This window comes from Solea senegalensis, linkage group LG13 (assembly GCF_019176455.1).
Source record: "Solea senegalensis isolate Sse05_10M linkage group LG13, IFAPA_SoseM_1, whole genome shotgun sequence".
Classification (NCBI taxonomy): domain Eukaryota; kingdom Metazoa; phylum Chordata; class Actinopteri; order Pleuronectiformes; family Soleidae; genus Solea; species Solea senegalensis.
Window position 1 is genome coordinate 19,552,717 of NC_058033.1, and position 17,399 is coordinate 19,570,115.

Here is a 17,399-nt window from a genome sequence, read left to right on the forward strand (position 1 = left end):
TGCACCTTATCATCTTACAACCACAGCAGTCGATTTACGCACGGTACGATGTGCGACTTGTCGTGCACAATAAACCTACAACGGTAGGTTTGTTGTGTTTTCACGTTCAGACTGGAGGAGACAGCTTCCCTGCGCCACAGGTTTCCTCTGCCTTTCCTCTTAGAATGAGCCGCTCTCCTATATTCAACACTGAGGGAGCGTATGATTATTGCAAAAAGGCAAAAGGGCAAAAATAGAACAAGCTGATGTGTTTTTCCAGGTTTTGCTGGTGTCACATCCTTCTGAAAAAAAAGGCGAATGAACTTACACCTCATATATATAATTAGAAAATTATTCTAAAAGATGATTTTCCAGGTGCTAGCTGTTTTTTGTTTCGTTTTTAAACTCTCGTGTCGACAACACAGCTGAGTTGGCCTTTGCTTCGCAGGCTGGACAGATGGCTGTTTATGCAGGGCTAACACAATTCTGTCACAACACCGGCTTCTTGTGAACTGAAGGAAAACAGCTGGCGACTTAATAGGGACAAGGGAGGCGACGCGGCTGTTTCCTTCAAAGTTAAGAAAAAAAAAAAAAAGGTCGTCGACATGACTCAACTGTGAAGAAATTGGTAAAATGACGTGCGGGGATGAAGGAAAGACAGTTATTCTGACTGTGATGTGAAACCACGGCTGATCACTTATGAGATGATGTGGCTTAATTCTCTCTGTGTGACTCTAATTGTACGGGCAAATAGCTTCCAGCAGGATAATTCCTGCTAAATTCCTTCCAGTGCAGGATATTAGATGATGTGAAAGTGGTCTAATTATTGCAGACAGGTCATTTTCTAAAAGTAGAAGTGACGTTTTAGGGGAAAGACGGGGAAAGGAAGATGAGGGTGGACAGAAACAAAAAGCGAGGTTCCGCATTCATTGACACGGAGGGGAATTACGCCTGACAGCCACGTCAGCTATTGTCTCCCAGCGCAGAAAAAGAGACTTGATTTCAAAATTCAGATTATGATCTGCTGTGGTTTGAACCACAACACAGTGACAACGACTGCCTCTGTGTATGTTTGTGTCATTTGTATTCAGAGTATCTCTCTCTCTCTCTCGCTCTCATGTATATTTTCTCCCTCACTCACATTTGCCCTCTTTGTTTCATATTCAGTGTCTTCCGTCTGTGTTTACATAGCTTTCTTCCTTCCACACACATTATTTCTACTTTCTACTTTAATTGCTATCTCCTCCCGTCTCCCTCGACACTCGGCTTCCTCGAAGGATCCATCTGTTCGCCGAATCGGCTTGAAATAAACAACACATGAGTGAGGGGAGGGGCATGGTTTTCACTTCTTAAGTGGTGAAAACATGTCTTAATAACATCCCTTATAAGCGTGTTAAATATTTGAGTGGACAACCAAATTTGTTATTGAGATCTTGTGAAAACTGTCCTTCATTTAACATTTAAGCATTTAGCAGATGCTTTTATCCTAAGCAACTTACAAAAGAGGAGTAAGCTACATAGAAGTAGTCTGGGAAAGAACTCTACTAGATAAGAACAGTGGACTGATAGAGGGTGAGAGAGCAGAAGTGGATCGAAGTGCAGAAGGAGATCGTGCAGGCGAGGGGGGAAGGTAAGTGTTAGGACAGAAGATAGACAGGGAAGTGCCTGTTCTGGTGCCGCTCTGTAGGTCATTCCACCAGCGTGGAACGACTCGTGCGGAGAGTTTGCACGGCCAGACGACAATCCTCTGATGAAAAACTTACTTTAGGTAGAAATCCCCAAAGGAATCCATGAAAAAAAAAAATAAAAAATAAGTGAGCAAACATGAGGAAATGCAGAGACAAACGATGAAAAAGAAACCAAAAACAGACTGGGGGAACATACACACGAGGGAGGCGAGGACAACTGAACACAGGTGAATCAAATCAGGAAGAAGCTGACAATCACAGGGGAGGGAATCAAGGCAAGAAACACACAAAAAACCCCTAACCCTCAAAACTTGAAATTGGTAATGTTATATGTTATAATGCAAAACAGTATGAGAAAAAATAGCCTTGCAAGATCATGGCTGCCCACCCGGATTCTTCAGAATCAGGAGGTCTTACAAAGTCTAGGGTCCTGTGAGAAGCACAAATTGGTTTACGGCACTACACACACACACACACACACACACACACGCGCGCGCCTCCAGCCAATTACCGGCTCGAAGATCAAGGCAGCGAGCGCGTTGTTGTAGACGTTCATCACGGCAGAGCCGGTGAAGGAGGAGGCGAGGAAGAGGAAGCGACTGTCTGGCCGAGCGAGGTGGGCCACGCACGACTGAACCTCAGAGCGGCGAGGAACTGAAAAACACATTAGCATGTAAAACTGCACACATGTCCTGATTAACTGTCTGATCTGAATCCAAGTTTCTCTTTCTTTTCAGCAGAGCTTTTGATCCTGGATCATTAGCGACTTGTAATTATTTGTTAATATGGTCATTTTAAACTTTCTGTTGTTTATCCTCTTACACACCTCACTGTGAGCGATTTCGGATGCAGGGCCGTGCAGGCCTAACCTTTGGGGGTCGGAGACTTTCGACGGCAGGAGCTGAGGTTTGAAAACCCTGTAATTGCTGCACAGCAAATTCCATAGGAATCATCAGAACATGCCCAACCAGCCCTTTACTGTACGTCCACATATCACCAAGCACCTGCTTCCTGTTTCCAGAGGCTTTGGCAGCGGATAATTACACTTGTGTTAATATACACTGCAGAGAAGGTCACATTTAATGTGGAACAGGTGAATTTCTTATTCTCTGAAGGAAATGAGAGTGATATATCAAACAGTGACTGTCTCAGCCTTCACCTTACACAAGGTAAAAATGTTCATGTGGTTAAATACTGTATGTGTGTGTACAGTATGTACTGTATGTGTGTTTACCTTGTTCTGGTCTAGTTTCTCACATACACATGATGGAATATTCATAGCCCTACTGCTGTGATGTTGCTCCTACCGAGTTTGGTACATACAATATTCAAAAATAAAGAGCTGGAGTTGAATTATTTAGAAAAAGAATGTCTGGGTTCAGAGATGTGAGTCTTGTCTGTGTGTGTCACAGACGCTCTGTGCAATATTTATTATTGCACACATTTTTATTTATTTTTTTATATTAGCGCGGGAGGAGAAAACCCATTAGTACAGTTGGTGAAGAAACAAATGTGCCATGTCTACTTTGTTTTTGTTTCTCTTAACTGAAGAAGACACGATACACACTGTCATGTAGACAAACAGACTGGCGGGTCCACACACACGTGGTCTTATCATCGCCCTTACAACGCGGTGCTTTTTGTGCTCTCCAGTCCCAGTGAAAGTGGGGCAATGGGATAATCCCTGCTCAGTTGTCAATCATATTTAGTGAGCAAAAGCCGAAAGGCAAGGCAGTGTGTGCTGCCGGGTACCAACTGTGCTCTGTGGGAGCGAGGATTACAAAAAAGGACGGTGTTCAACACCATCTATACCGACATATTTTATGACTGACGCAATTCAGCTTTTATAGCAGACTGCAGCAACCAAGTTGGGATTTTTTACGAGTGCCTTTTAATAGTCAAAACTCATCCATCCTCGCCGATACAAGACTCTGACACTAAATATGATGAATTTTAGAGGAGTCTTCCTCCTCTGAGGGTACGGCCGTTTCCCCTCCAGTAAATTTTAGAATGTTGCTTTTGCCTTTAGCCAAAATGGATGAGATGTAAGCTGCAATGATATGAATAACACTTTTACATAGAAATCCCAAGCAGGGCAATCGCACACGATAATGCGAGATGATACACACATGGACGAAATGTTGCAAGCATTCAAACATGTCGTATTAATTGTACGACAATTGGAATGTACTGTGACAACACAATGCAGACATGATAGTGATAGTGCAGGGAGTCAGTGTTGAATACAGCAGTGTGTGATGTGACATTTTTTAAGGTTATCTTCACAGAAAAGCTTAATAAAAATATGAAAGTAAGAGTTCCTGGGGACATTTTCTGCTGCAAGGAACAAATTAGTCAGTTTTTTAAAAAGTGTGACACTGCAAAATAAAAATCCCAACAATGCATCAAAATCAATGTTTCCGCCAATCATTGACCCATAATTATTATCAAATTATCCTTGAAATGTATTTTATGGAAATGATCGTAGTTGCTTTTGTTGTTGAAAAATATAATTAATATTTGATATGAACTGTATATTTTAAGCTGGAGTAATATTAGAAGATTGACCCATTTTAAGTGGAAAAAATATATTAATATTAATATTTTTACAGCAGTTTTTGAGGTGACATTTTTATGACATTAGTCCATTTAAAAAAATAAAAAAGGGTTAAATCATTATTCATTTCACTAATAATATGATAATTCAATGAAATGGCTTTTGTTACTTGATTTATGAATAACTCGAACACATAACATAATAAATCTATCTTTGCCTCAGCACTGTAGTAAGCTGTGAGGACACAGTTTGATTCAAACTCATGCTTTGATGACATTTTGTCCTCGTGAGAAACTTTGTGTGCAGCCCTCAGACATTTTAAGAGACATTTTGAGGGTTGAGACATGGTTTTAGGGTTAAGGGCCAGTAAATACATTATACAAGTATAATACATTATATCTGTCCACTGTTATTGTCCACTAAGAAAGCTGATAGAGAATGTACATATATGTTTGTACATTTAACTTAAAGTGAAATAAGTGATCTGATAATTTTAACTGTTAACATTTTCCAGTGATGAAACAGTGAGTCATGCTGCAGCTCTCGGCCTCTTGCTCATTAACAGTCAGATGGAGTGGGATGATGTGCAGACCTGGTTAATATTCCCATCTTTCGTCAACCTGTCCATTATCCGTTATTCTTCTATTTCCCCTTCACTTCCCTCACTAATGATTGCCTCACTATTGGCCTTTCGTTCACCAAAATTCCGTCTTGTCCACGTGTCACCTGGTGGTGAAAGGGAATCAAAGGGAAAACAAGACACACGGAGGGGAAAAAGAGAAATGACCAGTGTGTGGAAGAGTGTTTTTATGAACTTCAATAACTGCCTGTACTCTTTAAAATGATGCTGTCCTTCTCTTTCTAAAACAGAAGTGAACTGAGAGGGAAATTTAACACATGAAACAAAAGGAAAATAGTCATGAAAATACAAAAGCCGAGGAGGAGGAGAGGTAATTACAGAGTGAGAAGGTGCTCTAGTTTTCGTCAGGGGAGAAAGAGAGGTCAGACAGATCACTTGTTGATGATGTGAAGTCCTCTTATGCACAAGAAGAGGAGAAGATAAGAAAGTGTCCATCTTTGTCCAAAGACAAGTGTCTTCATATTCTGTACATGTGTTATTAAAGAGTTCTTAAAGGGCAAAAACAAACAAAAACACACAGAAATCATTTTATTTTCCACAGCCTACGTTCACAACAACGCTGACATTTCATCTCAACCTTTACTGTGTGGGTTCTGCAGCCAATCAACACTCACACGTCTCAACAAGTGACGTGAAACATGGAAGTCTAGCACTTGAGGCAAATGCATTCTCTCTCTGTGATGCATCCCGAACTCCCTTTAAATAAACCGACTGAATCCAAGAAAGTGCAATTAGTAACCGAGGGGATTTAGAGCCGCAGCGACACGACAAACAACAGCGACGTCATCACTAATCCAAAAGGACTACTTCTATTCTATTCTGCAACAGAGTGAACGTCAGTGAAAAAATATATAGAAAGAAATAGAAAATAAAGAGTTCACATTTCATTCCTAATGAAGCCAGAATCTAATCAGTGCAGGCAAAATGTAATGAACACGATTAAGAGTAAATCAGACAGACGGGGAAACAAAGCACCACAGAGAGAGTCGTGTGGCGCTGATCGGCTTAATCAGCACCATGTGAACTCATTTGACAATGACAGACATTTGTTTATGTTGAAAAGTTCCATAAATATGTCAAGTAATGTCGGGCATCTGCCCTGAAGACTATTGGGGGGTCCATTTGCTGATGTTGTCTAATCAAGATCTCAAGGTGGTGGAATAGTTTAATCACACTGTCCCGCTCTCCTCCGCTCTCTTCGGCAAATCCGTTTGATTTTGAACGCGCTGCACGGAATCTCGTGCTGACAGCCACAGCATAATGCAGTGGCTACAGATCTGTTGTCAACACTCACACACTCTCCCTTCTTTCACACACACACACACAGAAACACCTGTCCTGAAGCGGATGCGACCAGCTGGATCGGTGCATCCGAGGGAATATTTCAGCAAACCGAGTCCCCTGTGCTTCCACCTTTAATTCTTTATCTCTTCTTATTTTAATCACTCACTCAATCAAACTATGATGTATTTGACTTCATACATTAGTTTTTAACACTCTCACACTCTCTCAGCAGATTCTGCATGTGAATTTGATGAATCTGTAGTTGAGGGAGTCAGAATCCGACTGGTTTCCATTTCAAAATGCATTGGCTATTGCAGTTTTTATTAAAATGCATTCATATGCAGATAGACATGAGATAAATGTTGTCTCTCAACTTCATTCTTGCACTAACTGGACTGTAAACAGAGGCAGACAAAAGGAAGATGGGAGATATTTGGCAGATTCCTCATCTGTCCAGAATTGAAGCCATGGAAATCTTTGCCTAGATTATGTGAAATGTCAATAAATCAACATCAGACCTTGTTGGGTTTGATTAAGGAAGACAGTTCAAAAAGAACAAATCTCCCACAAAGATAGAGAAATGGGGGGGGAAAAAAAGAGGATGTGCATCTTATTAAACAATCTTTTACTGTATAACTTATGTCATTTCCTGGCTGTAAAGCAGGCACTCAGGATGCAGCACACACACAGTGACACATGAAGAGGACTCTGGTGTCTGCTCGAAACCGTGAGGCTGACATACACTTGGCAGATTGTGAACTGGACGGGTGCATTCAAGAAGAACCTACTCAACATAGAATCCTCTGCTGAGGGAGAATACTACACACGTCCTATTATTTATTTGTGACATTCTTTATTCTATTAAACTCTCTCTCTCTCTCTGTCAATTTATAATTTCCACCTTTCAACCCACAAACAGTCAGCCTTATGTGTATTTACTCTGAGGAGTGTGACAGCTGTATACAAACAACACTGAGAGAGTCTGAGTGTGAGCGAAGGTGAACGCGTCCTCCTGAAAGCCCCCAGGTCATCTGTGCAAACAGCTCATTATGGACCATAATTGGTTCATAATGAGTCGCTGTAGTCATTATAGTGGGGACAAAGAATGTAATAGCACTGTAGTGTCATAGCATTAGTAGTTGTTTTTTTCTGTGTGTGTTCATGGTTATTATTGTTGCCATGCCGACTGCAAGGTCTGGCTCACATGCCCACTGACACACTAATGAATCATAACAGAGGGTCGGGACGAAAGGCATACATGGCCGCTTATGTTGCAGTTAACGTAATTGATCAGACGGATTCGTCTAATTTCTGTTTTTTTTGTCTGTGGGAGACAAAAGCAAAAAAGTACACAGTGATACGATGACTCATCTGTTCAATCCTTATATATTAAAGCAAATGATCATGACTTCACATGTAAGTAAACCTGTGGACTGTTATCTTTAGACCGGCTGCTACCAAGAAGCTTCTCCGTGCAGTAACTCATTTTAAAAAAGTCTAGACGGGTCATTGAGTTGAACCAGAGGCGGTTATGATGGAAAAACTAAAAATCTAATTAAAACCTCAAAAGTTGATTGGCAGCCTTTGCAAGCTCAAACCAGTGTGACCTTCGTGTTGCTGTGGGTGAAAAGAAGAATGGAATAAAAGAGAATACGGTGCATTCACTGTGAAGTACTGAAGGTTTAGGTTCATGGTTCTGTCCTTTATAGACCAGTGTTTCCCAATCCTGGTCCTCGTGGACCGCTGTCCTGCAAGTGTAAGTTTGTTTACTTTTACAGTTCCGAGCGCACTTCCTGCAATCTTCCTCAGAAGTGTCACGTGATGTTGCCGTTACCTCGGCGGTGTTCTATCCAGGTTGGAGTGATTCAAATGATGGCTCGTTATCAGGCTTTTGCAGAGCTCGGTGACGAGGACCAGCATTGGGAAACACTGCCTCAGACCAAGGACTCTTTTGGGGGAACTGGGGGAATCCTAATATGTGCTATGGTGACCATGAACGACTCTGATGTATACACAAATGAATCCTAAATAATCTAATCCGAGATGATCTTGAAATCTGCTCTTTTTTTTTTATTCACAATAATACCAGACATCTCATGTTTGAATTATTGACCCGGTAGACTGGTTATTTATTAGATTTATGATGCAGTTAAACAAGTATAAATATGTATGACATGAATGTTTAGTTTTATAAACATTATCTTTTTTTGTGCATGTAAATGTGCTGTTATAGGTTATAAAGCCTGCTACAACAGGGAATACACTGATTTCATTTGGGTAAAAACATGTAATGTGACCTACATGTGACACCACATGATATCCCTGTTAAATAACATGAATAAAGAACAGTCTTCACTCTCTGTATCATACAGTCCTACTTTCATTCTTTATACCCATACCCACCTTTTGTGTTCATCATCCAACTCTGCCTCTGCTGCTGCACTGCTGCTCTCACAGTGAGCTTTCCAGGAATGTGTGAATGACTCTGGAATATTTTTTAGAGAATATATTAGAGTATAATTTAGTCTATGTATGTGCACCAAGGAGTGAATGAGAGCTTCTTAAAATCCCCCTAATCTGTTTACTTTTTGTTGGAGTATAATTCTGATAAGGAAATGTAGTATGAGGAGAACTACGCTCTTTCTTTCTTTCTTTCTTTCTTTCTTTCTTTCTTTCCTAAGAAATGGTAATCGCTGTGCTGATAAACCTAATCTCCACTGAAAATGAATGTGGGGAATTATAATACGTCTGAAGAACTGGGCTTTGAGGCAATAAATTGTGGTGCAGGGTAGGAATAGCAAATTTGGCAATGAGATTTTGATTTCACTGCACTACACTTCATATATTAATGCATTATTTTGACTTTGTTCCCAAAACAAAAGTAGTGTATTTACAGTGTAACACATGCTCATTTCATACTTTCAGTCTGAAATAAAGAAAAACAAATCTACACGTTCTATTTAGGCCACGTGGAATTCAACATGCTACATGCTATCTCCACTCGTGCATGCGAGCATACATAAAATATTCAACAGAATGTAATAATTCACAGGTTCAAAGAGAGAGACTGGTGTACGACAGCCTGTTAACGTGCTTTCTGTCTCACTTTGTTCTGTTAGACACAGTGAAATGCATCACCATATATTACATTTGACTAAATTATCATATAAAGATTCTGAGAGATGAGACAGTGAAAGTGTACTAGAGCATAGAGAGCAAAAGCCTGGACTCGCAGGAGAGAGTGTAAGAGTGAACATCATACAGAAATGTGTTTGAGACTATTTCATTAGGGGGAAACCGACGCGAGGGTAACGAGAATCCTGGAAAATGATGGGGTACAGATAAACAGACAATAACATCACAGGGACCTGCGGGTTTTTCTCTGCTCGAGTGTCTGACTCATCCGTCCACAGCTGTGCCAGGAAACCTCAGGGACTAGCCCCACATAAACTAATAAGAGTGCATGATTTAGAGTGAATTCTGAAGGAAAGTATCATTGTGTTGTATCGCGCTCATCCCTCATAGAGAAGATTGTGCACAGGGACTGAAATATGAAAGTATGAGATCATTATAGGGAGAAACGTTTAGCCGTTGCTGCTCGCACCCTCTGAACAATTTCACAGCTCTTGTCATTCAGAGGTCGTTCACCTGGAGTCACTCCTGAAGACTGCAGCACTATAATACGCAAATCTGAGCCTGTATATACAGCAAAGACATCACAACATGGCAATTAAAAGAAAAATAAATCACTGTTTTGGTAAATATCTTCAAATGACTTTCAGCAATACACACATTTAAAGGACTCCATTTTGACCTATTCACCTACTTCTGTTACTATATACAAGCAGTGTACAACTGCTCCACCTGTTTCCTTAACATGCTCAGTGTAAAACAATGATTCAGGTAACCCGACACTGCCAACAAAAATAATTGGTCTACAGAACTCAGAATCTACCAGAACAAAACAGCAAGGCCATTGCACACCGACTAAATCATCAATTCCAACTCCTACATTCACGAAGGAGATTTCATAAGTATGAAATGCAATAAAGCCTCATACCTTCAGCCATCTCCACCTTAAACAAAACAAAGCCATATTATGTCATTTATGTTACATGTTTTTCTTGTCTGATCTTTTCATGTCCTAACTTCCTAACTTCAATGTCATTCACCTCCTATATAACAAGAGAAAACTATTGTACTGCATAATGAGTGAATTGTTTAAATAATGATAAACTTTTCCATTGAAACTCAGGTGTAAGAAAGAATGCGTGTGAGTGACATTAATGTTGAAATTCATGCCTGAGGTGAGAGTGAGATGTCACTTTTTTTCAATGTAGCCAAAAGCCTCACATCCTGGTTGTTAATCATCCATGTGATTTGAAGTGCACACGTGTTGCTCTGCACGCTGAAATATGCATGCAGCGACGCAGTCCCGCGTGTGTGCAAAGAGACCTATAATGATGATACCCATGACTTTTATGGAGCCACCTGACAACTCAAGGACACGGCATCGCTGAATGAATGCTTGAAAATATTTATTCGGTTCTTATATTCTGCAGAAATAAGTTTTTGGGTTTTTTTTTCCCTGTGGTGGCGGTGAACTCTGAATACATCGGTTCTGTTTCTTGCAGCATGAAATTGACCATCATCCACTGCACCAAACATTAACATACTGTAACTGGAGCAAACATTGCCTTCTCGTCTGCTGGAATAACTGTACTGTATGTCTGCAATGGCAACAACATGGTCACTATTGTATATGTTTATGGTTTCATCCAGAAATCGTGATTTTAGAATAACCTTGTTCTATAATAAAGGAAATATTAAGACATGAAGGGGCTCTGATATTTTCAAATATTATGTTTATGTTAAATAATGTGATCATATAATAATAATGAGTGAAATGAGATCCTCACCAAGTTTGAAGATGATCACAAGGACGAGTCCGTTCAAATAACCATTGGTGTAAAATCCTAAAATCCTGTAACCTGGACTGAAAAGACATTTGGTGCAAATCTACTTATGCTATGACCTATTAAGACATTTTTTAATGAAAAACATTCATTTACATTCTTTGGAATGAACAAAGAGTTTAAATCATGAAAATTAAAATTGCCATAAGATAATGTGGCCAGTTCACGTCATCTTTTAAAGTAAAGCCTTTGTTATAGATGCTGCACTGACAAAGTTCAGTTTTTCTTAAGGATTGTGTGGCTATTTTAACTAGGCCAGTCCAACTCTGATGGCGTGTTTACGTGAGCCGTAAGAGGGAATTAAAAGCTTGACATGTTCGAAGGCGTGAGAAGAAAAACAAAAAAGAAGTAAACAGATAGAAACCTGTCGGATTTCACATTCCCACCTGTTTCCAACGTAAGAGTAAATATTCCAGTGTAAAATGTTGTGCCCACATACAGTAAAACCCACTGCTGAGGTAAATAAACCAGCAAAACACCATCTTTATGTAAACAGACAGACGCATGAGTACATGAGTAGGGGGCGGCTGATCCTTTTAAGACTGTCAGGCAGCAGCAGCAGAGAGAAGGCAACAAAACAGACTTTTAACGTGTTTAAATTGGACACGTTCATACAGTATTTCTTGTGTGTAACAAGCAGAGAGAGTGTGTTTCATAACAGACAAAATCTGTTATGAAAGTAAAGTATGGCCTTGTAAAGTTTGTCCACCAAGAGGAAACGGAACCCAATGAAGAAGAAATACTCCTAAAACCTAAAAATAAAATGTACGTATTATAACCCAGTGACAGTGGCGTGAAAAATGATGCTATCTTGAAATCCAATCACAGTGACGAGCAAACATGCATTAACAATGCTCAGCTGGAGATACTTTGAGGCTACTTTGGTTTCTTTTTAAAGAGTTTCAACCACAAATCACATGGAGATCACAGTGGAAGGTCATTAAAAGAAGGAATTAGCTCTGTTTCAATAGATGAAATCAGCGGCATTATCTGAAGCTGCAGTTGAAAATGGCATAATTAGGGTGTAGAGGAAAAAACAACCTTTTGGCCTCTAGTCTGGGTGAGATAATAGAAGTGCTATCTCTTTCTCTCTCGCTCTCTCTTTCACACACACATGCATACACACAGATATGGTGGGAAAAGAATCCTCTGATGCAAAGAAGTTTGCATATTTTTCATCTTTTTTACTTTCTGTAAAACCCTGTCATTTAAAACACTTATCAAGTAAAGGAGTCCAAAAAACAAAAAGCTATGCTAACAAAATACTACTTTCCAGTCAAGGTATAAATACATCTCCTGATGAAACGACAGTCATTTTATCTCTGCAGTGTAAATCATCCTCAAGTCTGACCATGCATGAGAAGTAAAAAAAAAAGAATAATCTTCACTCCAGCACACACACCCTACATATAGATTTTGAGCGATTAATTTGATTGATGATTCAAAAACAATGTTCCCTGCCTCTGCCACCTCTGTTTAATTCTTTTTTACCATTTTGCTGAGGAGCTGAAGCAGAAAATATTCATATTTAAAAGCTGAAACGATCAGAAATCTTGTTTTAACGGTGAAAAAAGCTTCTAACCGATGAATCGATGATCAAAATAGTTAATAATCGATTCATTGAGTAACAGTTTCAGCCGTAATACAGCAATTTAGACGCTATCACTGCAGCCAAAAGTAATGCAATCTAATTCAACAGATAACAGATCATGTTTACAGTTTATGTAAATACAGAAAACCAGCGTTTTCATTCAGCAAATTCTAATTGAGGAAAGGCTTTTGAAAGTGTGTAAGTGTAATCTATATACAAGTATATATATACTGACACTGCTGTGACAGGTTTCTGAAGATATGTACAAAATCATGGATTTTGGCCATTGCTAAATGTTTATCATTACATCATATTTATAAAATACAGAAAATGCAAATGTGGGTCACAGGAGGTGAGAACCCCCTCCCCCCCACAAAAAAACCCCCCAGCATATATGTAATAAATGTTTCCCTCCCCAGAGACACTCAGTGCTGCTATTTGTAAAAAGTGTGGGTGTGATAATTACAAGCTGCCAAACAAAGGCTGCCGGTGAAAATGGACAACGGCTTAAAATTGCCTGTTATAATCCTGCTGTTCCATCCCAAAAGCCACATAATAAACACCTTTCAGGGCACCCACCTTCTTTCTTCTCACCCCTTCTCCCTTTGTCTTCCCAGTCAGTCTTTTTTTGTCTATTCTCTTTGTGAATAATTACCGTGCTACCGGAGCCAAACATGTTTAAATCAGTGGAGCTCATCTTCTCCCTTTAATGAGGCAGCGGCCGTCGACGCCGTCCACACTGCATTCAAACATGTGGGATTTTAGAAAATGTTCACAGGGAGAAGTGATGTGCAGGAAAAAACATAAACTGAAATGACTTATGTCGGGCATTTTATCCCAATCAGAAACACAAGATTAAATACGAGGATTTAATGGTCACTGCTGCTTAAAGGACAGAATATCTATGAGAGAGTAATGAAGGGGACACTTGGCAAAGTCATAATTCTGAGATTAAAGTTAGAATTCTGAAAAAAAGTCATAATTCTGACATTCTGAGATTAAAGTCATAATTGTGACATTCTGAGATTAAAGTTAGAATTCTGACATTCTGAGATTAAAGTCATAATTCTGACATTCTGATATTAAAGTCATAATTCTGACATTCTGAGATTAAAGTCATAATTCTGAAAAAAAAGTCCTAATTCTGACATTCTGAGATTAAAGTCACAATTCTACATTCTGAGATTAAAGTCAAAATTCTGAGATTAAAGTTAGAATTATGGAAAATTCATAATTCTGACTTTTTTCGGGTCACAAAACAGAAATAAAAAATAAAACAGCATGAATTTTTCTCAAAATTTTGACTTTAATCTCAGAATATAACCAGAATTCAATGTCAGAATTAAAGAGATTAAAGTCAGAATTCTGAGAAAAAAGGAACTCTGACATGAAAAGTCTGAAAAAAAGTCAGAATTCTTTGAATTTAATCTCAGAATTCTGACTTTAATTAGTCAGAATTAGTTTTTATTTTTTACATGTGGCCCTAATATTCTTCCATAGAGGGTTATGACCATACCTTTTTTTTGTAACAACAGTATGTATAATCTCCAGAAATGGGACTGGAGCCATATATAAAATATGTCATTGTGCTATAGGTTTTTTTTTGCTCCTGAATTACAGGGCAGAACACTCCAGTGTAGATAGAGACACTGACTGTGCCAAAAAAAAACCTTTATGTAGCAGGAGGGCAGCTATAGTTCATCTGAACACCTGACGTGCTTCTTTGTTCATGTACCTGCATGAGTTCATTGAAAAGAAAGTTGGAGGCTTTACACAAGATAAATGGATCATTCGTCGCTCTGCTGGCACCACCAGGGTGTCTGCACTCAGCCCTGTGACTCTGCCAGCTTCAAGTGGACAGGGTCAGTGTCTGTAATTCTTTATATTCTGTACTCTTGTTGGACGTGGTTGGGGATTAGGAGCATTTTTCAGCACTGGGACATTTTTATCAGTCATAAGCCGTTAAAAACACGAATAACCACAGTCAGAAAATGCTTTAAATCAATATGGAGTTGGTATAAGTGCAAACTAGCTGTACGGGAATGAAGTCACACACAGGAAAACACATTGGATTACTAATTGTCCACATATTGATTAGTGTGTTGGACAAATCAGGAAAATACCTGGGGCTTAGTGTCCTGTTCTCTATGATCTGCTGATTACATTACAATTGCTTTTCCCCCCCAGACCCCCAAGAGCAAGTATATCACCTCCCAGATTACACAGCAACACACACAAGAAAAGAATGTATGTCATAAATGGTCACACATTTGATATAGCAAATTATACCACCACCCTGAGCTGTTGCTGTATACACAAAAATGCTCCCTCAGTCAGGTCTGTACGAACATTCAATTAATCGATTGTTAATCGATGACTAAATTAATAATCGATTCATCGGTTTTAGAGGTTTTTTTCTGATTTTTCAGCTTCTTAGATGTGACTATTTTTCACATCTTTCCATTAAAACTGCAAAGACATTTGAGAACATCATGATTTCCAGGTTTGGTAAACACTGATCTGCATTTTTCAACAACTTAACTACATTTTATGGACAAAAGAATACTCGATTAATTAACATCTTAATCTCAATTCGTTTTCTGGAATTAGTTTTCATTATGTTCTACAAAATTTGCCAGTAGCAAGGTTCCTTTCTGCATGGTATTTGCATTTTCTCCAGCTTCCTTCCACAGTCCAAAATCATGCAAGATGGGGATTAGGTCAATAGGACAGAACCAGGGGTCTCAAACTCAAATGACCTGGGGGCCACTGAGGGTCTGGTTTTGTCAGATAGGGGCCGGTGAAACATTGAAATAATAATATTTACGATGGTATTTCACATCATTTCAACAATAAAGGTGTTTGCTTCGATATGGAACGATAAATAGTTCATAATTTAAACATATTTATGATGCAAAATTAATGTATTCATTAACAAAAACATACAGAAATAACTTGATATTAAGTGGCGGGCTGCATGAAATTGATTGGGGGGCCACAAATTTGAGACCTCTGCTCAAAATTGATTAGAAAATCTGGGTGTGACCCCGCCTATCGACCTATGTCTGCTGAGTTTTGGCACCAGCTTCCTAATGTGGAGGATAGAGCGTTGGAAAATGGATGGACGGATAATTTGCTAGTTTATTATAAAGTACATTTGCAAAACATTGAGTAGTTCCGCAACTTTTCCCCCGTTCCCTTTGCTCATGAGGAGGTGGCGTGAAATGAGTAATTTGTTTTGGTGGTGAAACCAACTGGGAACAGAGTGTGCGAGAGGAACCTTGAAAGAAATAAGCGAGAGACTTTTTATGTAAGTACAAATATGCATCAGGCGTCAGACATATTCACATCTATCCCCAAAACTCCCATGTGTTCTGTTTACCCTGTCAAATACAGAACACATTCAGCAGTCCAAAGAGAGAGAGATGGAGATGAAGGGATAGAAAGAGGGGAGGTCCGAGGGGAGGAGTTGCTGTGGTCATCACTCAAGGTCACAGCTCTGCAGTCTGCCCTCAGTGTCAGACTGGTTTCTTCCTCACAGTGAATAGAAAGAACTCTCTGTGTGAAACTGACTCCTCACTGTATCCATCACTTTATCATTCTGCACAATAATAATCACAATACTAATAAAACAAAGTGCAAAGTACAATACAACGCTCGTTATTAAAATAGTCCAAGACCACGTGGTTCAGAACCATGTTGATTTCTTTACAACTGTGTAATTAAAGGGCATTCTACATCCCATAATAGAGCCACATTTGTGTAAGACTAACTCATTAAGGGACCGTGGAGAAATGCACGTTAAAACACATTAAAGCGTAAAAAAAAAAGGGTTTGCCTCGCTTCAAACGTAACTCGACGCTCAGAATATTGTGAGTTAAAAAATCCTCTCAATCCGCCCCAATAATGAGGAGTCTCTCCACTCCGGCTGTAAGAGTTGCTGACACAAAGCTTCCGAGTGATACACGGCTTATGAGTGTGTGTGACTAACAGCAATAGAGGGATAATCCCCGTCGCTGCTTGGGTCTGCAACTGACTGGCTTTGGGTGGAAGACGAGAGAGAGTGGGACCGATAGGGAGGCCTTTCATTCCGAAAAGATAGAGGACGAGAGGCAAAGGGAAGGAAAGGGGGCAAAGGAATGATGCATAATCACCATGGTAACAACAAGGTGGAATATGGCAACGGTTTGCCACACATCAAAAACTATGAGTCGCTCATATCGGCCAGGAAGTGATCAGAGGAAACCTCAGGATAAAACGCTGTGAGAGAGAATTTTCATGGAAGCAACACGGTGATTATTGTGAAACGCTGCTGAGTGCGTGTTAAACACAACAATATAAGACGTGACTTGTGACTGACACCAAAGGATTGTGTCGCATTCGCCGCTCGTCATGTGTTTCCACTGAGCCTCTGCTGAGATTTCACTCACTTCTTTGATGTTTCAATTACAACGTTTATTACAACGATTGACTAAATAGGATTTCGATTCAATATTTACCCTTTCAGATTAACCTCATACATGTTACATTTGGCTTATTATTATTATTATTATTAAATGAGCGTCTCTATTTCTTTTCTGTTGTTGTCATTTTTGAAATAATAGCACAGAAAATAATTGTATTCATTAACCAGCTGGTACTCTGTCACAGCACCTAAGCCCTGGTGTTTGTCCTCCTTTTAGAA